Here is an 11,574-nt window from a genome sequence, read left to right on the forward strand (position 1 = left end):
AAACAGTTTATAACTAATTTTTCCATAGCAAATAAACCTAATAATCTAGGCTCTAGCTCTCCCTACCAAAAAAATGAAACATAGTTGTAGACATGGAAAATTTACTATGTGTCGTTGCATATTGTTTGGGTCAAAGTTTTGCAGACTCAAAGTTTGTGGTTACAATAACAATTTGAAAAAAAAGGCCGATAAGGAATAACCCTTACAAAAATATAGAAGTATATTGCTGGATAAAATGATTACTCGTATTGTTACTTATTATAAATGATTTTTTCCTCATACATAAAGTAATTGACTTTGATAATTATACAATATATAGCAAATTTCACTGATTATAGTTGATTTTAGCTTATTAGAATAGATTTCCATTAATCAAAACTTATCCATATTGCGGTTTTGTAAAATTATCTGAATATGGCCGATTTTTCATTAAACATTCTCTAGTGATATGAATTGCCAAATTCTTTTTTATTAAAAGTTGAGTTAAGATATTAGTTGAAACTTGAAACTCCTCAAGAAATTATAAGAAAAGTAGATCAGAGGAATGAAGTACATACGATATTAAAGAGTAGCTGATCACTTGATATAACAATTTACTAAAAATTTTGTGGTCTTCCAAAAAAAAATTTGTGAAAATATACAGGTTACAAAGAAATAAAAGGCGTTTTGATTTTCCCAAACACCTTATTTATCAAATTGAGCCTAATACACAACGCAAACAACAAAACCAAGCTAAGATGTACAACAAATTGAATCAATTTTTAGAGAGAAAAAGGCTCCAAAATGAAGCAAATGAATTTTGAGCTGTATAATTTGTATGTTAAGAAATTACAAAACAGTAGCTTAGTTGATCATTCAGTTTTACTAGTTTTCAAACTATCACTTTGTAGTAATTTTCAGCATTGTCAACATCAACTTCTCCAGCCAATTCTTCAAGAGATTTACCCATTGGTTCAGGAATCAAGAAAGTGCATAGCATACCCATGAAGTTGATCACACCAAGAATGATAAGGGACTTCTTCTTGCCTATACCAGACGGATAGTTATGACTTCTCTTACTCGGGTCCTCCTCTTGGGAGGCGTATAGGAACCCGAAGGCTCCAATTATAGCCCCGGCCTTCCCTGCTGCAGCTGATATACCGTGGCACGTGGACCTGAGCCTAGCAGGGAATATCTCAGCTGGTACAACGAAGGTGGTGGCATTCGGACCAAAGTTGGCAAAGAAGAAGGTTAGACCGTATAAAATGAGGAAGTCAATACGGTGGTCCTTTGAGTTCCAATGGTCATAGGGAAAGGCAATGGCGAACATGAAAATTGTCATGAAAAAGAATCCTATCATCTGAATCCACCATCGTCCAATTACATCTATGAAAGCGACAGTGAACCAGTATCCAGGGACGGTTCCACAAAGAGCGATCAAGGTTGAAAATCTCGCTATTAGGTAAACCTCCCTTATAGCACTCATCTCATCCGTTGGTGGGATCCAACCCACGGAGAAGTAAAGATCCTTTTGAAAAAGGTTTTGACTATAAAATGCAATGTCGAGTAAGAACCAAGTACTGGTGGTTCCTAGGAGGCGAATACCATACCGGCTAGCAAATTCACGTGAGAATAGCCCGAACTTATGCCTCTCACTTCGTACTAGCCTCTCAACCCTCTCTTCCTCCGCGTCTAGATGAACATTGAGGACTTTCGACATATCCTCAGCAGCTTGTCTAGGGTTCTTTGCTACAAGAGCGGTGTACCTAGCAGTCTCAGGCATTTGCATACGCCAATAGTATGTAAGGGCAGCAGGAAAGGCTCCGAACATCAAGACAATCCGCCAAATATAGTCTGTGTTAGATTATGTAAATAATCTTATGTATATATTAGCTTGTAATTTACTAATATGTCCTTAGTTGTTAACCCTAGACTAGGCTTGTATATATATTGATGTTTGATCAATGAGAAGCCTACGGCAAATATTCACTATCTCTTATATGGTATCACGAGCTTAGGTTAATTTTCTCCCTAAAATTCTCCTACTGCCTCTCTTCCGCAACCTCTGTTTCTTTTCTTCTTCTTCCATGGCTGATTCAAGCAAGCTTCATCCAGCCACCATGGTCCCCAACATCAAGGCGTGCATCCCTGTTACTCTTGACTACAAAGGAACTCTGTACAACAGCTGGTCGACCCTATTTCAATTGCATTGCCGTGCTAATTTGGTCATCGACCATATCCTTCCTCCAGCCGTTGATTCCTCTAACAAGTCACCCGAGCCTACGGATGCCGAGAAAGCTTTTTGGCAACGATTAGAGTGGAAATCGTGGGAATAATTCCCGGAATCAAGGCCGGAAAAATAGCAAGACAAAGGGCACCGGAAAAGGAAAGGGCTCCGGCGGGTCAGGTGGTGGTTCTGGCGGTAATGCCGGCGGCAGGAGCAACCACCAGCACCCACAACAGCAGCAACGTGCTCCTGCGCCACACCAGCAGCAGCAGATGCAACAGCAGCAGGCAGGGTGGATGCTTCCTCCTCCGTGGGCCTATTGGGGTCAAAACCCATGGCCCACTCCACCCTGCCCGTACCCCTCCCAGGCTCCGGGTCCAGCTCAGTTCAATTGGGCGCCTCCTCGTTCCGGGCAGCAGCAGGGGGTCCTAGGCCCTCGTCCCTCACAGGCCTACTTTGTGACCAACTCTCCTTCCAATTCGGGGTATGTTCCGACCAACATCGAGCAAGCTATGCACACTATGTCCCTTGCCGATCCGAACTACTACATGGATACAGGAGCAACATCACATATGTCACACTCACAAGGTAATTTGGCTTCATATATTCCTTTGAGCAAAAATGATAATAATTCTATTATTGTTGGTGATGGTAGCAAAGTTCCAATTCATGGTTATGGTCACAAATCTCTAATCCCAAACACACTTCACCTAAACAATGTCCTACACGTGCCCAAACTTGTCAAAAATCTTATTTCCGTTAGAAAGTTCACTTCTGATAATAATGTGTCAATTGAATTTGATCCGTTTGGGTTTTCTGTGAAGGATTTGCAGACGGGGAGCAAAATAGTGAGATGTAATAGCCGTGGCGATCTATATCCCTTCTTCAATGATCGTCACCTCATTTCCTGTTCAAATCCGTCAGCTTATGCAGTTTTGTCTCCTAGTGTGTGGCATTCCCGTTTAGGTCATCCGGGCAATGTAATTCTTAGCTCTTTGCGTAGTAGTAATCTCATAATTTGTAATAAGGCTCCAAAACATATTTGTCATTCTTGTCCGTTGGGAAAATTAATGAAATTGCCTTTTTATGATTCTATGTCTCATACTACTATGCCATTTGATATCGTTCACAGTGATTTATGGACATCTCCCGTCCTTAGCTCTCTCGGTCATAGATATTATGTTCTTTTTCTTGACAATTACACGAATTTCTTATGGACTTTTCCTATCTCATCAAAGTCTCAAGTTTATAACTTATTTCTTCGTGTACGAACATATATTAAGACTCAATTTGAACGGGAAGTAAAAGCCTTCCAATGTGACAATGGAACGGAATTTACTAACACTCCTTTTCAAAAATTTTGTGACCAACATGGCATGACCTTTCGCTTCTCTTGTCCATATTCCTCACCTCAAAATGGCAAAGCTGAGAGAAAAATTAAAACGATCAACAATGTTGTTCGTACTCTTCTTAGTCATGCTTCTATGCCTCCCACCTTTTGGCATCATGCTTTGGAAATGGCAACATACCTTCATAACATCCTACCTACAAAAATTCTAGGCTACAAATCTCCGACTCAAATTCTATATCAAAAGCATCCCGATTATTCTCACCTTAGAGTATTTGGTTGTCTATGTTACCCTCTTTTCCCATCCTCTAAAATTCACAAACTTCAATCTCGTTCCTCTCCTTGTGTTTTTATTGGTTATCCGTCTAATCATAGGGGTTACAAGTGTTTTGATATATCGAGTCGCAAAATTATAATAGCTAGACATGTTTGGTTCGATGAGTCGGTTTTTCCATTTTCCAAGATTCATACTCCGACTAAACACACCTATGATTTTTTAGGTGATGTTTCGGATGCTATGCATCACCCTATAGTGCAGCAACTTCCTATTTCTTCTACTGAGCACGAGCATCACCGTGCGGCCTCGCCCACACGGGATCCAGCAGGGGCTGGAGTGGGAAGGGTAGCACCTGATGCTCCGTCGTCTGTCCAGCCCGATGGATACCCAGCAGGCGCTGGGTCGGGCAGTCCTGGACAGCACGATATGCTCCAGTCTGCTCAGCACCTGGCAGCTCACTCCCCTCCCTCTCCTCCCACAGCAGCTCCTTCCCCTCCCCACTCTCCTATAGCACCGAGTCCTACCTCCCCTGCCTCATCTCAGCCTTCTCTTTCCCCTAACACCGCACCTCAACCACACCATCACATGGCTACTCGTAGCCAACATGGAATCTACAAACCCAATCCAAAATACCAAGATCATGCTCTACATATTTCTACCTCCATCTCACCTATTCCAAAGAACCCGGTTCATGCCCTTCGTGACCATAATTGGAAAATTGCTATGCAGGAAGAATATGATGCTCTTATTGCTAATGGTACTTGGGATTTGGTTCCAAGACCGTCTAATGTCAATGTTATTCGCTCTTTGTGGATATTTCGACATAAGACAAATTCTGATGGTTCATTTGAAAGACATAAGGCTCGTCTTGTTGGTGACGGTAAAACTCAACGGGAAGGTATTGATTGTGGTGAAACTTTCAGTCCGGTTGTCAAACCGGCTTCTATTCGAGTGGTTCTTAGCATTGCATTGTCTCGCTCTTGGCCAATTCATCAATTGGATGTTAAAAATGCATTTTTACATGGTAATTTGAATGAAACAGTTTATATGTATCAACCATTGGGTTTCAAGGATCCTGATCGTCCTGATCATGTCTGTTTAGTCCGGAAGTCCATATATGGTCTCAAACAGGCACCTAGAGCTTGGTATCAACGATTTGCTGATTTTGTGAGTACTATTGGTTTTACTAACAGCAAATGTGACACTTCTTTGTTCATTTATCACCATGGTCGTGACATTGCATATTTATTATTATATGTTGATGACATTGTGCTCACCGCTTCCTCCTACTCTCTTCGTCGTCATATCATTTCTCGGCTCAGCTCCGAATTTGCTATGAAGGATTTAGGCAATCTGAGTTATTTCTTAGGTATTGCCGTGACTCTTACCAAGAATGGATTATTTTTGTCTCAGAAAAAGTATGCAAGTGAAATTCTTGAAAAGGCAGGCATGGCTAATTGTAATCCTTCTCCGACTCCGGTTGATTCTAAAGGGAAAATGAGCACAGACTCAGGTGATCTATTTTCGGATCCTACATTGTATCGTCGCTTATGTGGAGCTCTGCAGTACCTCACTTTCACTCGACCTGAAATTGCCTATGCAGTTCAACAGGTCTGCTTATTTATGCATTCTCCCAGAGTTGCTCATATGGATGCTCTGAAACGCATTCTACGTTACATAAAAGGTACGACTGATTTCGGCTTGCAATTGTACAAATCATCTATCACCTCTATCTTGTCTTACACCGATGCAGACTGGGCCGGTTGTCCTGATACTCGTCGCTCTACATCCGGCTACTGTGTTTTTCTTGGTGATAATTTGATTTCTTGGTCTTCGAAACGACAACCTACATTGTCGAAGTCTAGCTCTGAAGCGGAGTACAGGGGGGTTGCTAATGTTGTTTCTGAGTCCTGTTGGATTCGGAATTTATTACTCGAGCTACATGGTTGCTCAAGCTACATTGGTTTATTGTGACAATGTAAGTGCTATATATCTTTCCGGCAACCCTGTTCAGCATCAACGAACGAAGCACATTGAACTTGATATTCATTTTGTTCGTGAGAAAGTACAACGGGGTGAGGTCCGTGTACTACATGTTCTGTCCCGGTACCAGATTGCAGACATTTTCACCAAAGGTCTGCCGCGGGTTTTATTTGATGATTTTAGGGACAGTCTCAGCGTCCGCAGATCTCCCGTTTCGACTGCGGGGGTGTGTTAGATTATGTAAATAATCTTATGTATATATTAGCTTGTAATTTACTAATATGTCCTTAGTTGTTAACCCTAGACTAGGCTTGTATATATATTGATGTTTGATCAATGAGAAGCCTACGGCAAATATTCACTATCTCTTATAGTCTGCCTCCCGAGGGATAGACGCCACAGGGTCTACATTAAAAGGGGGAGGTTTAAACTTCCTTTCAAAGGCCGCTGAAACAATTAAGGCCACAATCCCACCGGCTAAGATACCCATGCCTTGCATAGCAAAAACCGCGGCAATAAATGTCCCACGAGTCTTCTTGTTAGCATACTCAGACATGATAGTAGCCGAAAGAGGGTATTCCCCTCCAACACCAAACCCAAGCCAAAATCGAAAAAAACAAAGACCAGCCATTACACCCTTGGCAGTTTTCCCAAAGGAAAGCCCCGAAGCAAAAGACGAAAAAATCATCAAAATCAATGTTACACCATAAACCTTTTTTCTTCCCATATGATCTCCAAGCCAACCAAAGAAAAGCTGCCCAAATAATGTACCAAAAAGCGCGGCCCCATTTACAGCAACTGCAACATTAATAGGCAAGTTCCCTGGGTGCTCCGCGCCAGGGACAGTGTAGTACAAACGTCCAAGCAGCCTCGCTACCATGGAGATACAGAACAAGTCATATGCATCCGTAAAGAATCCCATACCAGCAATCGCAATAGCCTTGAAATGGTACCATTGTGTTCGGGCCACATCAAGCGCGTTAAGCACTTGCAACTGCCCTTCTAACATGACTCAATTTACTACTAATTAATAAATTTTTGTTTTCAGTAGCCTCCTAATATAATTTTGATCTTTACATAACACTTGCCCTGCAATATAATCTTGCAAAAGAATTTTACATTCCTAGACAAAGTAGATAATGAAATGTGAGAAATTAAAATACAAACTTAGCTAGAATTGAGGCTTCAATTTTTTTTTGTTTTGACCTTCAAGCATATAATTTCTGTAATGTGGGAAAATCGGCGAAAGAAGAGAAAGATCTAACCTGATTGATGTAGCAGGATTGTAATTACTTGCCACACTCGCTACGAAAAAATAGAAGAAGAAGAAGCTATGATTCAGGTCAATACATGGTACAACAATGGTTGCTCTGCTTTGTTTCAGGTCAATGCTACATAGAACAAGGCCAATAGTTAAATGAAACAAGAATTATTTAATAAATAAATTATTAAAATATATATTTTATTATTGTTATTTTTTTGTATGTGTAGAATTATAAAGACAACAATGTAATTAGAATTTTATTTTATCTCAACTTTATTATTATTATTATTATTATTATTATTATTATTATTATTATTATTATTATTATTATTATTATTATTATTATTATTATTATTATTTTTTGGTTAAAAGTTAGTTTTGCCGCCCTCAAAAATTAGTATTTGTTTAGCTAAGTTAATTTTAACAAAGCTATGATTCGATTTGTACGGTTAGATTATTTTTCACATTTTTGTAAAATTAAATAAAGGATTTTGTAATAAACTACTTACTATATTTAGTATTTGTTTAGCTAAACTAATTTGTAGCCTTGACTCAAATCTAAAGTCATGCTAACACGTTCTTACGAATCCTTTAACAACTCAATCAAATGTTGTTGGAGTTAAATTCTTCGTAGTTGCCAGCACGTTTGTAACGTATAATTGCATTCCTGTGCTTCATTCAAATTAAATGGCCTTCTATTTTGGGCCTATTGACTGGCCCAGTGGGGCATACTAAGGATTAAAAGTCCAATGGCAGCACAATTGGTATTACATGCACCATGGTGCACCTAGAAATAGGTGCACCAGGCCCAAATTGTTGCCCAGCCCTAATATATTTGCTCCCAACAGAAGCCAGTGCCCAATAGAAAGAAGCCCAACCATTTTGTTTTCATAATTGAATTTTGATATTCTCTTTATTATTTGAAAATCTAAATTAAAACTTTAAACAACCTTTTCGATTTAAATCTCTCCTTTTTTTTGGATATTATTTTTTGTTTCCCTCATTAACAATTTTGATTCTCTCTCTCTCTCTTTTTTTTTTTTTTTTTTTTTTTTTTTTTTTTTTTTTTTTTACTGGAAGCTCCATTCAAAAAAAAATGGGAAAAACTTTACTTTCTATGAATTATCCTGGATTTTGTTAAAAAAAAAAAAAATGGAAATTTGCTTCTTTTTTCTCTTTTGAGCTTTTTGACCAATTTTGGTGGATTGTGCAATAAAATTAGCAAATCTGATGTTACTTGTTCCATATCCCTCATATTTTTGTTCATATATTTCCTGTTTGATGTTCATATAAGTTGTCTTTTATGTCCATATATATGTGATGTATGAAGCAATAATTTGTGTATTAATTTTATAAAGTATTTTGGTATGAATAATAATTTATTTGGATGTTGTGTATTTCCTCTTTTGTTGTTTAATATTTATTTATAGACGAACTACTGAACACCTTAAAGAAACTTTTGAATATCCCCCAAAAGCCCCCATAAATTTATGATAAGCTTCCAAAATTTTTTGATAAGCCACTAGAAAACACTGAACCAACCTAAAAAAACCTCTTAATTCCCTAGAAAAATTTCTGAACACCCTTCAAAAACATTTAACCACCTTAAAAAACCTCTGAACTCCCACCACAAACCACTGAACACCTTACCAAAACCTATGAACCCCCTACAAAAACTTTTGAACCCCAAACACAAACAACTGAACAACCTACAAAAATTTCTGAACCCCAACTAAAAACCACTGAACACCCTACAAAAACCACTAAACCCCCTACAAACATTTTTGAGCCCCAACCACGAACCACTGAATACCCTACAAAAACTTCTGAACCCCAACCACAAACTACTGAACACCCTATAAAAACTTCTGAACCCTAACCACAAACCACTGAACACCCTGTAAAACCTTTAAACCCCCTATAAAAACTTCTGAATCTCAATCACAAACCACTGAACACCCTACAAAGACCTCTGAACCCCGTATAAAAACTTCTGAACCTCAACCATAAGCCATTGAATACCCTACAAAAATCTTTGAACCCCCCTAAAAAAACTTTTGAACGCCAACCACAAATCACTGAACATCCTTCAAAAACTTCTGCACGTGAAAACACTACTCAGAATGCTGCTCGGCCTTTAGACTTTCCTTATAAACAACTTCATATGTCATAACTGCAATAAACAAACACAATTCATAATAACTATTAGTGGAGTTCAAAAATAAAACAACAAAGTTCAAATATAGGAAAAAAAATGTTCATAATTACGTTTACAATTATTTCTAAAAAGCATATATACATACTCAGATATTTGTGTAAAACGGAAAGGTTCATTAATGTAACCTAAATGTTCATAAAAATAGAAACAATGTTCATAATATGATACTGCTAATAACAATTTTGATAATAAGTACAATGGAAAGTGAGTTACTCGAATTATATGAACAAAATGTTCAAAAACATGATATGAACAAATTATATTCATAAAATACAAACTAAAACATCAATTCAACAATTAAAAAATAAATGAAACTGAAAATCATCAAAAAAAAAAAAAAGCAATTAAAATCAACAATTAAATTCAACACACACTTTCAGTAGCTTAATTAACATTAGATCTCAAATTAATCAATAATTAATAAATATCAACTAAAATATATGATTACCTTTCAAATTGATCACATAATTTCTGCAGTAAGTAATCATATGAACCGAATTAATTATAAAATATGCAAAATTAATAAAACATGTACAATATCAATATTAATTGATGCAAAAGCAATAAAAACAGAAAAATTAAACTTATTATTATAAAGTATGAAAAAAAAGAGGAGAAAAAAAAATAATACATATAATTCAAAACATATTAACAATTAATCAACATAATAAAATCAAATTTAATTGCAAAATCAACATCAATTAATCAAAACATAATATAATCAATTTCAGTTGCAAAATCAATCACAAGAGAAGATTTAAATATAAGAAGAACGAAAATTAACCTAATTTCAAAGCAAAAATAATAAAGAAAATCAATAATCTAACCTGAAATATCAAGTTCATCATTTAATTCAATAATCTCCATTGATGATGACCAAAACAGAGTGAAAAAAATCAAAAACACAGAGAAGAGGAGAGAGAAAAAGAGGAGAGAGAAATAAATGAAAGAGAAAAGGAGGAGAGAGAAATTAAGGAAATACTTTGATCAAAGAATAAGGAAAAAAGGAGAGTGGAAATATCTCCTGCAAGAAATAGTATAGTGACGTTAAAAAAGAAATTAAAAACAGATGAAACACCGTCGTTTTGGGAGTGGTGCATGTATCTTCTATGCACAATGGTGCATCTAATAAATTGCGATGGCAGCAATAAAGATTGGACCTATTAAATGGGTTTAAAGCCCAAACATAATCCAAGCCCATGCGCCATATCTCTAAGTGCGTTTAAATTGGCCTTTCAATTCATCAGTACCTAAAGTATTTTATACGTAATGAAAAATATAGTCATGTGCATCTTGTTAGATTATCACAATATATATTTTCAAAATAACAACTTTTCATAATTTTTGCTTATCGGGTAATCAAAGATCAAATATAAATAGTTGAATTCATGCATTGATAAACGTGACTAAAGAAACGTGTTAGCTAAAAAAAAAAAACGCAGGAAGTATAACATAAATTGTATTATAAATCACAATTACATAAAGTGGATACCAACTAAAGAGAACTAGATAGAAAATGAAAATGATATCATCTAATGCTCTGGCAAATTAGTGGCTATATTTAAGAAATAAATTACTTGTTTAACAGATAAAAGATGCCATGCTTGAACTCATCAAACAATGCAAGTATGCATGGTTAGGCAATACAAGTTGAGGAATTGTATAAAAAAAAAACATACATTATTTATACTTTTAATTTTGATATATTTGACTAATTGAAGTAGAGTATATACTTATGAGATTACGGAGAGGATTCCGGAAGAATGTGTAAACATGATTTTCATTTAAATACATGCAATTCTTCCCTCCTTTTCTTTCACAATTAAATCAAATTTTCTCTTCTACTTTGGCTAGTTTCTTTTTCTCCTTCCAACGCTGGTTAGTAGTTGTCTATCTTTTTATAGTGGATGTTACAATTCATTATTTAGTGTTGTGAAAACATAAGGGTGAACTTCTACATGTAAACTTCCTTCATTTTTTAAAGTTCGAATTGCTTTTTATTTAGTTTTCGTTTAAAATAGTTCAACTATGTCCTATTTTATTTATTTTTCGGAAAACCCCCATTCTAGCATAATGACACATACACACACATTCTTCTTATCCTTCATTTAAGATTAGTTCAATTCTCATTAAGTCCCTTCTTGGTATGTATAAGTATATGCTATGCATTTAAATTTTGATCTCATATTACTAAATGTAGTAATTTTATCTTGCAGGTCTTGTAAGTTATAAGATCAAAAACGTTTTAAAAGACTGGAGAAGGAAAAGAGGCATTTCA

The 11,574-nt window shown here is 36.4% G+C and overlaps 1 pseudogene; it reads right to left on the minus strand.

The window, feature by feature from the left end:
• Nucleotides 1–871: 871 nt before the first annotated feature.
• On the minus strand, nt 872–6,823 carry LOC145607401 (putative inorganic phosphate transporter 1-3 pseudogene; annotated as a pseudogene).
• Between the last annotated feature and the right edge of the window lie 4,751 nt (nt 6,824–11,574).

Source organism: Chenopodium album, chromosome 23 (genome assembly GCF_948465745.1).
Source record: "Chenopodium album chromosome 23, dcCheAlbu1.1, whole genome shotgun sequence".
In the NCBI taxonomy this organism is placed as follows: Eukaryota; Viridiplantae; Streptophyta; class Magnoliopsida; order Caryophyllales; family Amaranthaceae; genus Chenopodium; species Chenopodium album.